Genomic DNA, 19,707 nt, shown 5'->3' on the forward strand with positions numbered 1-19,707 from the left:
GCATCAAAATATTAAAAATGGATCTGTCTTTTGACCCAGCGGTCCTACTTCTGAGACTATGTCTGAGGGAACCCAAAGCACTAATTCTAAAGAACATAAGCACCCCTATGTTCATTGCAGCATTATTTACCGTCACCAAGATGTGGAAGCAGCTCAAGTAGATGAGTGGATAAAACAACTATGGGACATTTACACAATGGAATACTACTCAGCCATAAAAAAGAAGAAAATTTTACTCTTTGTGACAGTATGGATAGTCCTGGAGAACATTATGTTAAATGAGATAAGCCAGTCAGAGAAAGAAAAATACCATGTAATTTTACTCATATGTGGAATTTAATGAACAAACTGAACCAACAAGCAAAACAGACTCATAGTTAGAGAGCAGATTGACATCTAATTGGGGCAGGGAGAGTTGGGGCTGGAGGGTTGAGCAAAAAGGGAAAAGGACTCATGGACATGGACAACAGAGTGGCGATTGTCGGGTAAGGAGGAGGAGGTATAAGGCAACTAAGTGGTAAAAGAAAAATATAAAATATTTGGAAGCATGAGTTATATAGGTCTTTAAGACTGTCTTTCAAGGAATTGGCCTATTTTATCTAGGTTTTCAAATTTGTGAACATAGAGCTTTTCATAGTATGTCTTTATTATCCTTTCAGTATTCCTGAATTTGTTGTTTTGTTTCTTCTTTCATTTCTGACATTAGTAATTTGTGTCCTCTCCCTTTTTTTCATAGTTAGACTGGTTTGAGGCTTATCAAGTTTTTTAATCTTTTCAAAAAATCAGCTTTTGGTTTTTTTGATATTCTCTATTAATTTCTATATTTAAATTTCATAGATTTCTGCTATAATTTTTGTTTCTCTTATTCATTTCAGATTTAATTTGCTCCCCTTTTTCTAGTTTTCTCAGATAGAAACTGAGATGATTTATTTTAGAACATTTTTTTCCTAATATATACATTTTAATGCTATAAATTTCCCTCTAATCACTGCTTTTGCTATATCCCACCAATTTTGATTAGTTGTGTTTTCATTTAGTTAAAAAATATTTTAAGTTTTCTCTTGACTTATTCTTTAATTCATGTGTTATTTGGAAGTATATTGTTTAATATCCAAGTGGGGGATTTTCTCGCTATCTTTATGTTATTGATTTCTACTTTAATTCCATTGTGATTTGAGAGTAGCCTTGGGAATATCTCTATTTTAAAAAATTTGTGAAGGTGTGTTTTATGGCAGAGAATGTAGTCTATCTTGGTAAATGTAAGCTTCATAATAACATGTATTCTCTAATTGTGGGATGAAGTAGTCTGTAGACATCAATTAGATCCAGTTGATTGATAGCTCTGTTAATGCCAACTATATCCTTACTGATTTTCTGCCTGCTAGATTTATCCATTTCATAGAGGGACAATGAGGTCTACAACTCTAGCAGTGGATTCATATATTCTTATTGTTTGAGTAGTTTCCCTTATTTATTTTGAATCTTGGTGTAAAGCACGTACATGTTAAGTATTATTATATCTTCTTGGAGACTGACTCTTTTATCATTATATGATGTCCTTTATCCCTGACAAGTTTTCTTGATTTGAAGCCTGCTCTGTCTTAAGTTAATACAGCTTCTCTTGCCTTCTTTTGATTTTTATCCATCCATTTACTTTTGATCTATATGTGTTTTTATATTTAAAGTGAATTTCTTGCAGATAACATATAGTTAGGTTTTTTCATTTATTTGGACAATTTCTATCTGTTAATTGGTATATTTAGACCATTGATGTTCAAAGTGATTATTGATATAGTTGTATTAATTTCTACTATATTTGCTAATGTTTTCTACTTGATGCCATTGTACTTAGTTACTATTTTTTCTTCCAGCGCTTTTCTCCCATTTGTATTTTTAATTGAGCATTTTTTAAATTAATTAATTTATTTTCCAAATGCATTTTAATTAAGCATTTTATGGTTCCATTTTCCCTTTTCTTAACATAGCTGTTATATTTTGTTTTATATTTCTTTTTTAGTGATTGCTTAGAGTTTGCAATATACATTTACAGTTAACCCAATTCCACTTTCAAATAACACTAAACCACTTCACAGGTAATAGAAGTACATAATAATAATAATAATAATAATAATAAAGGTGATTTGAATTCCTCCCCTCATTCTTGTATCATTGCTGTCATTCGTTTTACTTATACATAAGCATATGTATATATACATATTTGAGTACATTTTTGTTATTACTTTGAACAAACTGTTATATGATCAATTAAGAATAAGAAAAATAAGACTTTTTATTTTACTTTCATTTATTCCTCTGTAATGTTTTTCCTTTATATATTGATAGGTCCAAGTTTTTGACATATATTTTCTTTCTTTCTAAAAACTTTCTTTTAACATTTCTTGTGAGGCAGACTTAGCAACAAATATCCTCAATTTTTGCTTGCCTGAGAAAATCTTTTATTACTCTATCAATCCAAACGATTATCCATTTAGTTTCATGGCTAGGGTTGGAGTGAGATTGTAAATAAGTGGAAATTGTCATTACCAGCAAATTGATAAATATTTAATGACATTTTTGATGAAGTTCACTCTATAATCCTTTAAAAGCAGTTCCTTGTTTGAGTGAAAATAGAATTTATTTGATTTTGATAAGGCTCATAAGCAGTATTCAGGTTTGTATTAGAAACCTGGTCTTTGCAAAAGGAGCTAATTGTGGAAAGAAGCAGAGAAGGTAAGTCAGAAATGTCAAAGGATATGTTAACTACCATGGTGCATGTGCTAAACTGGTTCTCTGGGCTTCTCTAAGGAGGCGTTAGCACTCTGTTGGGTACCCAAATATAAAGCCTGTGGTGATTTATGCTGATATTCTTGATAATCTTCTAAATCTGTAATAAAGGCAAAAAATAAAAACATAATCAGTGATGTTTGGGCAATTCAGATAATGGCATATTGTGAATATGTGTGGCTATTTGGCAATTCATAAATCCTTTAAGTAGGAAAGAAGAAGCTTTTTTTGGTCCTTATTCATTTCTTTTCTTTTTTTATTTTTCAAATACATTTGTTTCCACTTTTCTGCCACCACTTTCCCCTGCCCCTCACCCCCACCTCCCTCCCTCAGTCCTTTCCCACTTTGGCTTTGTCCATGAGTCCTTTATACATGTTCCTTGACTTGACCCTTCCCTTAGATTTAACAAATTCTCTCCTTTATCTAATAAGAGGACTATATATCTCGTCAGATGAAAAATCTTTCAATAATATGTCAGTATCTTCTCAAAGAAATGTAAAAGTAAAGTCATATGCTTTTATTACTTAATTATTAATTTAGTTATGTGTTTATAGAAACCTAATATATGTAATATTTTGAAATGTTCTAGGTACTGGGATACAAAGTAATGTGAACAGTGCATGCTCTGTTAAATAGATTGGAGAAAGGGAAAATTAAACACATAATTCCCATGAAGTAAAAACCAGCAAAATATAGGTCATAATAGGTACAAAGAAGAATATGCATTTAATTGCATGGATAGTGAACTATTTAATAATATATATTTTAAAGATTTTATATATTAATTTTTAGAGACAGGGGAAGGGAGGAAGTAAGAGAGGGAGAGAAATATTGAGGCATTGCCTCTCCTACGCTGGAGACTGAACCCGCAATGTAGGCGTGTGTTCTGACTGGGAATGAACCAGTGACTATTACTTTTCAGTATGTCACCCAAGCAGATGAGCCACATTAGTCAGGGCTTAATAATATTTTATAGATGCATATGTGTTTGGCTAGGAGAAAACAAGAAGTGGTATAGGCATGTGCAAAAGAGTGGGAACTAGAAAGAACATGAGACTTTCTGAAAACTGCAAATAGTTCAACATGGCCCAAGAACAGCGGTTGTGTGTATGCATGTGATAGAAAGAGATGAAACTGCAAAGGTGGGTAGAAGGAATGACATAACTTAAATCATTGTTTGTGTTAACTTGTGTTCATAAAGGAGTTTGATGATTTTCTTATGCTGAGAAACAGATAATAGATTTTAAGTTAGGAAAAATTTTGACCAGATTTTCTCCTCCAAAAAGATTGCACTGGTTTTAGTATGCCTTAGTTGAAGCTCTGTGGAATTGGAGGTTGGAACTTATCTAAGTTAACGTCACCAGTTAATGAAAATCTGTACTATGTTATCGGTAATGAGAATAGGAGAGTGAAGATTTAAAAGATGTTTAGAACATAGATAACAGTTGAGAACGTGAAATGAAAGTGATGGAGAAAATGAAGTGCTGTAGATTCCTGGTTTGGGCTAATGGAGCAATATGCCTCTATCCTTAATAAGCAGTGAAGAATGAGAGAGCAGATTTGGGCAAAAAGGTATTAAACTCAATTTTTGTCACAGTAAACTTGAGGTGTCTGAGGGAATATTAAGTGGGCACATCCAGAAGATTGTTGTGAATGTGAGTCTACACTAGAGAACACTTTGGGTAGAGTTAAAGAAAGTCATCAATGAATATGTGGCAGTTGAAATCATCAGTGTGTGTATCAAGAAGAAAAAAACATGCCAAGTTGACACCATGAATAACATTAAAAATTAAAGGAAAATGCTACCAAAAAGGAATGGTTGTGACAGTAGGAAAAGTAGTGCTCTGGAAGCCATGAATAAAAGAGACGTCCAAAAATTAGGGATGGTTAATATTATGAGATGCGTTCATATCTAGAAGCATAAAGGTTGAAAGGAAACCACTGGATTTGTCATCTAAAAAATTGTTGGCATCTTTAACAAGAAATTATTCCAGTGGTGATACAAGCCAAAGCACATTTTGAATATTCCATCAGTTATGTGTAATAGTCCTGACAAATTTATCACAAGATGTAATTATTTATTTTTATTATTTCCCTTTTTCTCTTCTATGTCAGAGAACAAGAACAGTCAGAGAGGTACAGTTAGTGCTTTGGTGCAGGGTATTTTATCCTTCTATTACTTTTTAAAAAAAATGTAACTGGACTTCTATTTCCCCTAAATAGGTATAAGGCATTTCTTTTTCCAAGAGGCCAATAAATCTAAAATAGAAGTGGAACTCAAAAATAATGTATAATTGTTTATTCGAATCTAAATACATTTGAGTTTTCTTTCTTTTAAACTTGGAGGGCAGATACTTTTTCCAATTAAAGATGGTTGGTGCTTGTTATACTTTATGTAACTGAAAGCAAAGATAAGTCCAGATGAATTATTATAAAAATGGAGCTATTTTACTCTATGACAACATTGAAACATATTAAAAAGATTTTGAATACAGTGATTGATATCCACTAATTGACATTAAAGTTAACATTTAAAGATGCAGCAATTAGTGGATAAAAAGAAATGTTTTCAGAAATTTATGGGAAACCTGTTATCTAATTCTTATTTATTGTATATAAACATTTTATTTTTATGTCCACTACAATATTTTTGTTACATTATACTTTAAATAAAAACCAGTGGTCATTAAAATAAAATTTCTGACTGCTATAGGTTACTATTTCTATCGGATAACATATCTGTTCATTGATATTTTACATCTTAAATATTTTTAAGCCATTCTGTTTTATAAAGCACATCTACAATTTTTTTAAATACCTATATTTTGCCATGTAAAATGCATACTTTTTTGCCCAAATTTTTGAGGGGAAAATAAGGATGCTCATTATACATGGGTATAATGATTATATACCATGGGTATAATAATCCTGTGTATAATGTGCACAAAAACGTGGATGTGCATTTTATAAAACTGCATTATTTTCAAAGTATATTTGCAAATTAATGCTTCATGTTTTTAAAATAATTAATGAACACTATGGTTCTTCTCTAGAACCTGATTCCATGACCTTTTATCTCAACTTTTAATAGCAAATCTATAGATTCTAACTTTGTTGTCTTCCTCATAATTTATTCCTTGAGGTCCTGAGTGAACTTTGGAATATAGGCATTTGGGACACTGTTCTGCATGTTATTCGACAATCAGAATATGAATTGTATTAGGAAATTTGAGACTAACTTCAACATGACTGCTGAGAGACAGTATTTTATTTCCTAATAATTTTCATCTAGTAGTGAAAAAGAGAAAATAATAGATGTCTTTTAGGAAGCAAAACAAAATAATGTTCTTCATTGGTCAGTGGAAGAGTGTCTCTAGGCAAATAATAAAGATCATTTATTGAAACTCAAAATCACAGAAGGCATACAAAGTAGTAATTTCGGATATTAAAATATGTTTGAAAATATTGTTATAATTTCAATTGAACAGTTTGCTGCTAGTATAGAAACACATTTAATATTTTTTCTTTTTTAAAATTTAATTATTGGGTCAGGGGAATTAGTATTTAATATAACACGTAAACCATTTGATTTTTAAAATGATTCTTAGTTCCTAACACAGTCACTTCATTTGAGGGAATTAAAGATAGTAACACATGAAGTCAAACCTGAATTTAGAATAAAACCAAAGATAATACAAATTATTTTTGTTTTTTTTGTCTTATTTCCTAATACTTTCTGTCTACATGTGAGGAATGATCACATACTGAATATGTCTTTTCCAGATGATGGTTTTCAATTATTTCACAAGTGTTTACTGACTATTCAATATGTACTAGGTACTTTACCAAGTACAGAATGAACCAAGAAACATGGGAATTGTGAAAGTCATGAGAATTTTTCATAAGCTCATTATTTACTACTTTCCCTAGGCAATTTACACACTTAAAATATTTATATATTTTATTAAATAAAATATTTAATAATATTTTATTATTAATATATTAAATATAATTATATATAATATATAAACATATTATATATAATTATTAAATAATAATTATTTAATAAAATATATAAATATTTTAAGTATAGATTGTTAGAAAGTTTCATTCACAAGATACAGTGGATCAAAGCTATTAGTGGTGTTTGGGCTGATATTCCATAGTTAAAGTGAGAGCTTTAGAGGATTGCCGTGAAAGCTCTTCTCATTCCTATTCCTATAGTCACTTTAAAAGGGCATAAGCAATAACAGGACTGAAAAAATAGATCAATTCGTAACTGAAGAAGAATAACAACAACAAAAACCCAGTGAATGTCTGTGCTCACTGTCAATGCTGTCAAATGAAACTTTTCCACCTATTCCCAAACTAAGCAGTTTTCTTCTCTTTGGGACATTTATATACAGATCATTTTGGCACAGAACTGCTGTTGTATTAGAAGATAGATGAACAACAATAAAACATCATAAAATAGTTATAACACTATTGGCAATTAAAATATATTTTAGGCAATTAAAAAAAAAGATAGCTGAAGGAAGAAAGACCAGAAAACTTTTAAACAGTATTTATGGCTGGAAGTAAGTAAATACCTTTAACTTTTTTGAAATGTATTTTTACAAATTCCCTCACTTATACATTCTCTCTCAGAAATCTACTGACATAGTAGGAATATTAAAAAAAAATAAGTTCAGGAAATCCCACGTATTAAGATTACAATATTTCCGACGGCAGCTTCAACCTGAGTCTCCGCTAGTCGCCTTCCTCCTGAGTGTTGGCTTCTCGCCTTCCTCCCTGAACAGCATGAGCTTCAGCACACGCTCCAGCTTCTCCAGGAGCTACCGGACCCTGGGCTCTGTGCAGTCGGCCAGCCACCCGGTCCGGCCGGTCAGGAGCGCGGCCAGCGTCTATGCAGGTGCCCGGGGCTCGGGCTCCCGGATCTCGGTGTCCCGCTCCACCAGCGTGCGGGGCGGCTGGGGATCCGGAGGCCTGGCTGCAGGGATGGCGGGGGGTCTGGCGGGCATAGGGGGCATCCAGAGCGAGAAGGAGACCGTGCAATGCCTGAATGACCGCTTGGCCTCCTACTTGGAGAGGGTGAGAAGCCTAGAGGCTGATAATCGGAGACTGGAGATCAAAATCTGGGCACACCTAGAGAAGAAGGGACCCCAGGTCAAAGACTGGGGGTATTATTTCAAGACCATCGAGGACCGGAGAGCTCAGATCTTTGCACATTCTGTAGACAATGCCCCATCGTTCTGCAGATTGACAATGTCCGTCTTGTTGCTGATGACTTCAGAGTCAAGTATGAGACAGAGCTGGCCATGCGCCAGTCTGTGGAGAATGACATCAGTGGGCTCCGAAAGGTCATTGATGACACCAATATCACTCGCATGCAGCTGGAGACAGAGATCGAGGCTCTCAAGGAGGAGTTGCTCTTCATGAAGAACCATGAGGAGGAAGTAAATGGTCTACAAAACCAGATTGCCAACTCTGGGTTGACCGTGGAGTTGGATGCCCCCAAATCTCAGGACATAGGCAAAATCAGGGCAGAACGCCAGGCCCAGTATGAAGAGCTGGCTCAGAAGAACCGAGAGGAGCTAAACAAGTACTGGTCCCATCAGATTGAAGAGAGCACCACAGTGGTCACCACACAGACTGCTGAGATAGGTGCTATTGAGACGACACTCACAGAGCTGAGACGTACGGTCCAGTCCTTGGAGACTGACCTGGACTCAATGAGAAATCTAAAGGTTAGTTTGGAGAACAGCCTGAGGGAGGTGGAGATGCGCTATGCTATGCAGATGGAACAACTCAATGGGATCCAGCTGCACTTGGAGGCAGAGCTGATCCAGATCCGGGCAGAGGGACAGCACCAGGCCCAGGAGTATGAGGCCCTGCTGAGCATCAAGGTCAAGCTGGAGGCTGAGATTGTCACCTACCGCCACCTACTGGAAAAAGAAGAGGACTTCACTCTGACGCCCTGGACAAGAGCCGCTCCTTAGAAACCATCCAAAAGACCACGACCCGCAAGATTGTGGACGACAAAGTGGTGTCTGAGTCAACGACACCAAAGTTTTGAGGCATTAAAGGCAGCAAAAGTGGGGCATCCCTTGGCAAGGCAGGATGCCAATAAAAAGTTCAGAGTTCAAAAAAAAAAAGATTACAATATTTCCAGCTTATGTGTGTCTGTGTTCTTTGTTTGACAAGCTCTCAAAAGCACTCTTCTTACTGTACTAAATTTATTATATTTGTTATTACAATCTATGGTTGTGATGGCCAGGATCATACTTGATTTATTCATGAACTGCTATTCTTTACTACTGTTGAGAGAAGAAGAGACCAAATTGCATGTTTGTTGCAATTAACAACAACAAAAAAAGCTTTAAATTCCCAAGTAGAAGGCCAGGCCTTAATGTGATTGATAGCATCATTTTAGAGATTTTCTTAACTTGATTACCAGCAATAAGGAATAATTCAAGTTATCTTATCCAAAACTCAATGGAATTTATTAAGAGGAACCTGGGTTATTTCATGGAATCAAAGGAAAATTTACACAACTAATCATTAGGAAGAGCAAAAATCAGCACAACGCTGTAACTCTTAGCAGTCATAATATATTTAGCAGTTTCTTATGTAAGGGGTCTGGGGGATGGACCTGGAGAAACACTAGAGATCTAAATGTTCCTTTTGCACTTCTGGCCCAGAGTCTATCCTATTAGCATACCAAGTAGCATTTCAGGGCATTTCTCCTTTCATACCCATGCTATAAAAATTGGCACTGTAAAAATCATTACTATGAAGATAAGGAACAATAAACCCAAAGCAAGAAATGCAAAGAAACATTGCCCAATGCCCAGAGCACAGATTGCCAAAATTGTATCCAAGCTGCTTCTTACTCATGAGATTCTAGCCTTCGGATTCATAATCTCCAAACTATTCTGAGGGAGTATAGATAAGATGATTGTTTAGAGGCTTTGATATATCTTTCTAGTCCAACTTATTAAAGATCAAAATCTCATACTTTAAGAAGATAAAATTCTTCTTGGATTTTTTTTTTACCACTGTTGCTTCATAATCTTCTGAGTTATGTTCTGTAATTTTTGCTTTCATTGAGGAGCTTATAGGCATTCCAGCCCTCCAGCTTTCTTCTCTAAATCACCAGCATGGCAAATGCAGTGGTCACTGGTGTTCCTGAATTTTGGAGCAGACCCTCTTTCCCCCATCACTTGCCAACTGCTTCTCGTAATTTTCATCTTGACCTTATACTCAACCCTCATTTTTGCCTTCATGTTTTATTTTGCTATTTGCTATCAACTTTCACCCTTTAGTTTTTCTTCTTAATTTGCTTCCTGACTTTGAACATGACTCTTCTTTTCGGTCGTAAACCAGGCATGCTTATTTCGCCTTAGGCAATTAAAGATAATCACTCTTCCAAACTACCAGAGTCCCTTTACGTGATGTTTCCCTAGCATCACCCTAGACACAGAAGTGGAATCAGTAATGGAGTTGACAATTCCAGAGGGAGATTCTTTAAGAAATATGGTTTTGAAACAATATATGAATAGTTTAAAGGTTGTTTTTAAATTTGTAGATATTCTCTGCTAAAATATGTTTTAAGAATGTCTATAGTCAATTACATATATGACGTAGATACAACATATTAATGTGTAAAAATGTCCATTAAATTGAACCCCTCAATATCAGTGGTATATTAACATGCAAATAATTTTGGAATCGGTCTTTAAAATAATTGTATTTACTATACGTTAATCTAGAATTTGGTTGCATAGATAATACTTGAGATTTAATTGGTCATTAAATAAGATTTTAGTTCTCGTAAATTATTAGTAACTCAAATTTACATAAATTATGACCTAATTTAGGACTACGGCATGACTATGGAAAGCACAGGATATTGATTTTAAGTCATTTTCAGAACTCTGATGAATGTTTGTTTATATGGCAAGAATACTGTTAGAATTTTAATTGAATCTAACTATAGTATAATTGTATATGCTTAAATGCACCTTAAAGAGCATAATGTGGCCTGACCACAAAATCTGTTCCTTTTGAAAAATATGCAAATAATATTTACAAATTCCCAAGATAGCAGCTTATTTCTTATAAAAAATATTACATTTGGCTATTTAAAAAAATTAACAAGTATGTTTTGCAGCAAGTTGCCTTGTTAAAAAAATAAATTAATCTAAAATGCAGAATTAATGAAAACTGCTCTAAGCATGGCTATTTATAACAGCTTCTATTTGATCCACTAAAATTTTCAACATTAATGCTTATCAAGTGAGAGAAAAAATGGTAAGTAGCTCTCCTCTAGCTATCTGGCTCTTGGAAGGGTGGTGGTGAGTAACTAGAATTTCCCCTGCTTCATCTGATTGTATATACAGATGGGGGGGTCTCAGCAACTCCTACAGGAGTTTTCATTTGTTCACACAGGATTTCATGCTAAGTGCTTCTCAAGGACTTCTGGAAATCTCAACTGAGTGAATCAATATATGGAGAAATGAGTCCAGTCTTTTTGGGCATTGCACCGTTAATCCTGGCACTCAGTATTTCCTGGCCACTGAAGTTATTTTCTAGACTACAATAGTTTACAAGGGCTTCAATAAGCGGCAATGTCTTTCACCAGAATTTGGTTCCTCTCCATTCTCCTGGTGCTAGTACAATGAAATCTAATGGGTGCTTCACTTTACTAGATCTTCATGATGCTAAAGCTGTCCCATGGTCTACAGGAAAGTGGAAGGTGCATCACTATGTACATTATGCCATCCAAAGCATTCTAAAACAAATTTATTTTTATTCCCAATGTTCCAGAAAGCCCTAAGCACCATTTTTGCCTACTGATGCAAATGAGAAAAATGAGAAATTACTAATATCTTGGTCACTTTTTTACTGTCTCATGGTTTTTTCTTTGTCCACCGCTTAGAGTTTTTAATTTAATCCATGGAATATCATGTTGACTATTTACCATTTAGATCACATTATTTTATTCTTTGAGAGGAATTAGGTGTGGTATAATTCCTGCTCCAAAGGTCTTATAATCTACTTGAGGAAATGTTTTATTCATTTGTTCAGCAAAGGTTCATTGGAATAGTGATGTAAGGAACCTAAGATAATTGTTAAAATCTGAGAACAAAGTGTAGCCCTCATTCTAAAAGAAACAGTAATCGTCATACAATTATAAATAGCTATGGGCCGGCTAGGCTCACTGAATACTGGCCAAACTCTCAATGATATTTTACCACCTTCCTTTACGATCACAATAAGAAGAGTTGTGAGAGAGATGAAGAACATTGACCTTGTCGGTTGAACATTATTTTAGTGGAAGTTTATTACCTCTCCTTTATGATATAGGTGCTTTTTTTTCTTTAATCACATGAAGCCATATTTCTTCTTTTAAATCCAGAAAAAAAAGTTAGAGGTACCTAAACAAAAATATTGACATCTAACTCTCCAGTTGGAAGCATGATAAACTATAAACATATAGGCCCACTCTGATGTCACTCAAGGATGAGGGTGTGTAGTGAGAGAGTCCTTGAAAGGTAATTTTGGGATTCCAGGAATATGAGATGTTTTCCTTTTCAGTTTCCTCTGTCTACTATTGAAATAAAAGGTATTGTTTCATGAATGTTCTATGAAGCTGGGTAAGGAGGGCTCTTGAACTGGATTTGGAATACTCAAGGTTAGCAGGACTTGAAGGACTGTGTAGAATGAATACGGAAAAATCTAAGAAAAATCTCATTATGGAAGAGGACTCCAACTCATCACTTCATGTGAAGGTTCAAGAAATTACATGAGGGGCAGAAGCCAAGGGGCTGCTTGATGGCACAATGTAGCAAAAACATTGGAGGTATATCCAAAGCAGACACAAACATCCCTAGAAGGAGTACTTAGCTTGAGGCTTTCATACAAATTTACAAAATCACCAATCTGGGTGTTTTGACCCAAGCTTGAGAAACTGCATGGGACTAAAGTCCCTGTGATCAGCAGCAAGGAGTTTAAAGGCAGTGCTGAACACTGCTGCAAGAAAACCACACGCACCAACTAGAAGAAGACCCCCATCAGCAGAGGACACATCGGGCAGAGCAGACTGAATCGGAGTGATTCAAGGACCACCCTTCACCAGTATGTGGGTGGTAAGAGTAAAGCATATTTGTTTCTCTACCTTCCTCCCTGCCTGCAGCAGCAGCGGACACTAGTGCCTGGAGGAAAAAGGAGAGACGTCCTGAGTCAGGCCCACTGTGTACCCCTCATTCTTAGCAAGCAAGATGCAGTTCTACTCTTTAATGTGGGGGTTGGAGGGTGGGAGGACAAGAATGTGGAATCAGGATTGAGAAAGATTTTCTTTTAAAAAAGCAGAACTGAATCTTAAAAATAAAATTAGACAGTGATAATAGCCAAATGTAACAAGAAAGCGATGGAATTTGGCCGAGATATCATTAAGTGGAACATGACATAGCTAGAAGGCAATTACTGGGAAAATTAAAATTATTTTATGCTTAAACTCTGCCTTGATGACTTGAAACTCTTCAGTAAACTGGTTACACATTAAACCATAAGGGCTTGAATTTAAAATAAAATTAAAAAATAAGTTAAATAAAATTATTTAATCTTATTTTTAAATTACCCAGCTATTAAAAATATTATCTCCTCTCTATTTTTCCACCTCTATCTTACTTTTCTTTCTAGGTCATCAGTTTTGTAGAGATTATGAGCCATGTGCACACTATGCATAGTCACATCGCCAAGTTTTATATTTTTGGATATTTCCCACTAAGCCCTTTAAGGACTTTGCAGCACTCTCATTCTCTGCTCTCTTCAGCCTCTGAAGTCTGGTCCTTTTAATTCAGAATGGTACTATTTTTTAATACAAAAATGCTCTATAAAAGAATACTATGATTTACAAATATATTTTGATGATCTTTAGTTTCTCTAATGGCATACTTTCTTATGCAATTTCTTTTTATTACTTGCATGTGCTTTCAAACGCGAGATGAACATGACACTAAAAAACTGAAAGATCAATCTAAAAATATTTAGTGAATTTTATTTTGTGAAAATTTTTATTTTGGGTCATTTATATTTCCAGTGAACTGCATCTTGGATTTCAGAAATTCAAAATGAAAAGTTATGTGCACTGGATCCATTTGTTTAGAGCAATATGTTCATTAGAAGAACAATTGATCATTTTCATGTAACTATTTCTCAGATTTGCTGGTTTATTTAGAAATATATGCATCACTGATTTTTTAAAAGGAAATTCTAACTATATGTCAACACAAAATACAATTCAAATATAAATTTTTGTACCAGAATTAAAAATACATATATTAATGCAGGTGGGTTTTGCCTTTCCGTAAAGGAAAGCAAACACAGCTCTAATGTACAGTTTAAGCCAATATTGACAAGAGGACATTAGAATTAGTCAAAAGACAGTTCCTTTATATAAGTTCAGTACTAGACTTTGTAGTAGGTTTGAAAGACACCTGATTCTCATGGGATGATATATTCACTTACCAAATACCGTGGTGGATTATATCCGTACATGGCTTATACTGTACGTACATCATATGTTATTTTATATTTGTTTCAAGTTCAAAGTGAAATTGTTATACACAATATTAAATTATGAGATTATACATTTTTTAGAGCTAATAGAGAACCCTAAGTAATCAAATGATAAGAACTAATCTGATTCTCCACTTTAAGGATTATGCCATGTTTAGTGACATAACCTGAATTCATAGCAAAGAATCCGAACTTCTCAGTTGAGTGTTGTATTTCCTCTAACTCATGCTGTCTGACTTCTAAGTAAACATCTTTCTAACAAAAAGACTGATTTAACAGAATTTAGAATGTGCATCAGTTCTGTCACAGGTAAAGATGTTGACATGCTTAGAAAACAAGAAAATGATAGGAATTGATGGAAGATTGTTACTTGATATTACTTATCGCTTCACTTCTTCCTAATTTCCCTTTGAAACAAGCATTTATTTATTTGTTTATTTTTAATTCTCTCCACTGCCAACACTAACTTTTTTAAGAAAAGAAAGAGGAAGGATTAGAAAGTATATCATTCTGCGGTATATTCAGGCTGTTAAATGACTGAAGAGGATTTAAATCCTCAAGGAATCTAGGACATAGACTTTAATTGTTATTGTGGGGAGAGTACACAAATATATAGTTAAAATTTAAAGTGGCCTAGGAGTAATGCAGCCAATGAAGTCTATAGCATTTTTGTGTTATTGTTATAAAAATATGGAAAATTGTATTTCTAAAGAAGAATGAAGTTTATTTTCTGAGAGGAGAGAGGAATATATGTGACTTCAGTCCTCAAAAACTGCAAGTTTCTTGAAGTCCGTTAACCTCAGGATAAAGTATAAATTCCTTAGTTTAGTAAATCAAAGACTCTGTGACTTAGCCACTTCTCCACCTCCTCGGCTTTGCTTCTGCCATCCTGCCACATCTCCCTGTTCTTTCTTCATTCTGGATAGGTAGTTTCCTACAATTTATTCCCTCTGTGTTTATCACAAATGCTATTCTCTCTGTCTTCTTGCAGCTCATTTTTCAAGGCTCAGCACAGGTGAGTGCCACTCTGTGAAAATGTAGCATTCTGCATAATTCTCCATTTGATAGCTTTCAAGAGATTTTAAAAATGTTAAATGAGCAAACATGCCTTTAATCCCTTTATCTGCAATAATCTTGTGCATAGTTTTTGCTCATAAAATATTTCTTAAATACATAAATAGTTGAGTGATTTTAAATTTAAGAAACTCAAATAGAAACAAAACATGTGTGTCTAATTAAGAGGAGTTCCTTTTTCCAGCAGATAGGACCTTGCCTACCTTTTATGAGCATATCTTGTACTTTTTCTTTGAAATTTTCTCCTGAAAAAAAATCAGTACTATGAAAATGTTCTTGTGTTCACACATTATTCATAACAGAATGGCATACAGAGTTTTACAAATTGCGATGTCTTTGTCACACCCAGTGATATCAGCCAGGCTCACCTCTGACATCAGTGAGTTTACTATAGTTCATTTTGCATAGATGGGTCAATTTATGGCATTAAAGACTCACAAGGAGTACAGATATTTTAGCAAAACACAGATGGGAAAAAGATTATAGGATTTTAGGGCCTCACATCAGTTAACATAATCTGTGCTCTTCCTAATGAATTTTAACTGGCTTCAGTAAAATTGGTATTTGCTTACAATTAAACCAGGGAGGAGACTGAAAATCCAGGCAAATGTTTGCAATGGACTAGCTCCTCACTTTAATTATCAGAGCTGTCATCAGACATTTCAGTTGTCATTTTTATTTAAATGATGTATTACATACACCATGTGTATAACTATCATCATAAGATTTTTCTTTTTAGTCAATCATTTAAAAAATAAAGCTAGACTTTTTTTCATATTAAGTTTTGCCTGAAAAATACATGATCTCTTCTTTTATTAGAAAAAGAATCTCCTGTTCCAGGGATGGGATTCTTTTATTTGTGTTTTTAATGCTTGTATATCAGAAATATTTACTTAAAAAACCCTCACAAATGAAAAATTTTAGACTCTTGGCAATACTCTTATTTTAACTTTCTTTACATTATTTTTTAATGATCCCTTACTTTTGCATTTTACATGAAGACTTTCAGGATCATGTGATTAGAAGAGATGCTTATTCTTGAAAATGGAGTAAAGACCTTAAAGAAAGGCAACTACAAGAAATAGGAAATCATCACTATACAAAAATATAAAATATAAAGGTCATCATTTTAATTTGTGTCCATTCATGCTATCTATATATTTTTTTAAATTGATCGATTTTGTTTATTAGGAAGAGGCAGTACTCTCAGTATTAAGCTTGATTTTTATATTTTTTTGACCCAATGAGCTTAAAGTCAAGTCAAAGAACTTCTTTTGTTGTCTCTGATGTCATCATCCCCAAAGATTTTTATTTAGAAGTTTCTGAAATCAGTAGATTATGAAATTTATCAGGTAGATTAAGTTATATTTCCCATGAGTCATTGCAAATACTCAACTATGAAGCAATTTATTATTTTTTAGTTCTGAGAGAAATCTGTTCTTTCCAAGTGTGAGGTTAATTTAATTCTAAACTTGAACATCAAATTCCACAGCTAATGAAACACATATAATGGGCTTATCTAAAGAACATTTAAGTGTAGAATTACATTCTGATTCTGTGAATCTGACTCTAGCAATTTCCATTTGTAATGCACTGTCACATGAAGGAGGCATTAATGTCTAAATCCTAGGTCATAAGTTTTCAAAAAGAGGGATTCTAATATTAACCTGGAGACAGATGACTTTGAGTTAGGTTCTTCATTTTTTCTTCCCCCTCCCCTATTGCATTATGCTTAAACAATAAATAACACTGTACCTAATCTCATTTTTTTTTTTTTTTGTGAGGGTAGTATGGTTTCAACGTTTGTGTCTTCCTTCTCCACAATTCACATGTTGGGATTCTAAAACTCAGTGTGATGTTGTTAGAAGTTGGGCATTTGGGACATGATTAAGTCATGAGGGAGAGGTGAATTAGTGCTCTTATTAGAGAGATCCCACAGAGCTTCCTAGCCCCTTCTGCTATGAGCGGATACAAAGAGAAGTCTGCAACCCTGAAGAGAGCCTTTATCCAACCAACAATGTTGACACCCCGATCTTGAACATCCAACCTTCAGAACTGTGGAAAATAGATTTCTGTTGTTTATAAGCCACCTTAATCTAAGGCATTTTGTTATAGCAGCCTAGAAGGACTAAGACAGAGGGAAAGGGGAAGAAAGTGATAAGCGAAGACTAGGGAGAAGGCACTCAAAGAGAAATAGTACTAATGACGTAACTTCACAGAGTATCTCTTAGTTTGCTGCTTTTTGGCTTCTTCCTTTTCATTCCACTGTAAGTTACTCTAAATAGTCATTCTAGGTTCATTTACTGGAATTCTGATATTAAGCTGTAGGTTGTGTTTTCCAGGAAATTAAATGTTTCATAATAATTTATAAATTATGTTGACATTTGATATCTTACATTTATTTATAATCAGTGCAAATTAATTCTGAACATAACCATGTTATAACCATGTTACTGCAACTGTATTGTTTCATAGGCTCAAGTTACATTATAGAAAGATTTTTTAATAAGGTATATATAGGCTAGAATTGGAACCCAAAAGTCATTAGAAACTGTGTCAGGTTTAGAGATGAGAGAGGCAACTCTGTCTTTGTCCTGTGGGCAATAATAAATCTTTCTTCTTTCTTGTGTTTCTGTAGCATTCTTTGTGTATATCCGCTCTAATCTCTTATTACTCGTGACTGGTTGATTCCTGGTTCTTTTTCTGTAATCACTTTAATTTATCTTTTCTCATTGCTTCTGATTGTTTGGCTGTAGTCCTCAAGGCTTCTAACTCTACCTCAATTTTTTTGGCCTTAACTCTACTTCATATCTTCTCCTGGCTTCAGCTCCTGCTGCTAACTGACTTGTTGTTTTTAGGCTTCACATTTTAAATTTCCAAGAAATATTTGATTAGCTTGGCTCCTCTTTTGGCATCAGACCATGTCACAAATCTATTCCAGTCTTTAGACTGGATATTGTTGGGTCCAATCAACTGTAGATGTTGGAACCACATCATGAGATGCAATCACATTTAGAACTGATCCTGACTATAATACAAGTAATAGTGCAAACAGCGCAGTTGACTCTAAAGTTTCAGGAGCAGAGGAGATTCTTGTTTAACTTGTCAAGTTCTCTGTATAGCACCATTGGAAAATGGACATTTTAATATAATCTTGATGGTCATTCATTCAAGTAATATTATTTTTTATATACCATTGAATGACTATGTGTCAAACACTATTCTAGGCTCTGAGGTTGTAATTAATACTGATCAAAAATAAAAATAAATTGCCTAATCTTGTATAGCCTGCATCCTTATGGGGAGAGGCAACAATAAAAAGTGAAAAAAAAAAGAATAAGGAAGATGGTAAATGCTATGAAGAGGGTGGTAAGTGCTATGAAAAAAAAAATTTGTCAGGGTTGTTCTCTTTAAAAGATGACATTTGAATAGAGATATGACTCAAAACTCTCCTTAGCTAAGTACCTCAGACTATTCTCAAAGGAATTTGCTCACATGGATAGGTCTTAATATCCTTAAAATGAGTATTTTTTTTGTTTTTTTAAATTCATTTGTTTATTTGCTTTATACTACTGAAAAAAGAGCATGTTTACAGAAATATGTTCTGCTTTTGTAGTTGGTGTTAAATACAGTGGAACCCCAAGGAATAGAAATAGTTGTTGTACTGTCTAGGAGGAAAATAAAGGAATCTGAGTCCTCAACAATACTGAAAGGAAGAGAGGCAGTCAGCTTCATCCTGACCCTAACATGAAGTCTTAGGTCTTGGATATTAGCTATTTGGTGGCCCAATAACATCTAAAATAGAACTCATCTTCCACCCCATGCCAATATTATGTTTTATATTATATTGTATTATGTCAAATCTGTCCAACTAGAATCCCACACTCAACTTCAATCTCACTTTCTCACCTCCCTTATTCACATAATTAGTCACCAATTCCCATCTACCATCTTACAGAACTATCTACAAAATACAGCCACTGCTTTCTGTTCTTTTACCATGATCTTCACCTAGGCCCTCATAATTTCTACCTTGAATTATTGCCACTATTATCCATTTAATCTCCTTTTCTATCCCAGATCATACACTAATCCCAGAGCCATCTTCTTAAATAGACAAACCTCTTCTTTCTTCACATTGACTTAAAATCCTCTGAAAGCTCTTCATTGTCTCATGTGGAGATTCCAGATATGGGCTCTGGTGTTAATCAGGCTTGGACTTGAACATGTTTACCATTCAATGCTTTAGTTCTCTTATTTCCCACC

The 19,707-nt window shown here is 34.3% G+C and overlaps 1 pseudogene; it reads left to right on the forward strand.

The window, feature by feature from the left end:
• Positions 1–7,584: 7,584 nt before the first annotated feature.
• LOC129061641 (keratin, type I cytoskeletal 18-like) lies at positions 7,585–8,868 on the forward strand (annotated as a pseudogene).
• The last annotated feature ends 10,839 nt before the right edge of the window (positions 8,869–19,707 follow it).

This window comes from Pteronotus mesoamericanus, unplaced genomic scaffold (genome assembly GCF_021234165.1).
Source record: "Pteronotus mesoamericanus isolate MK-2021 breed Mesoamerican mustached bat unplaced genomic scaffold, CSHL_Meso_final scaffold_651, whole genome shotgun sequence".
Classification (NCBI taxonomy): domain Eukaryota; kingdom Metazoa; phylum Chordata; class Mammalia; order Chiroptera; family Mormoopidae; genus Pteronotus; species Pteronotus mesoamericanus.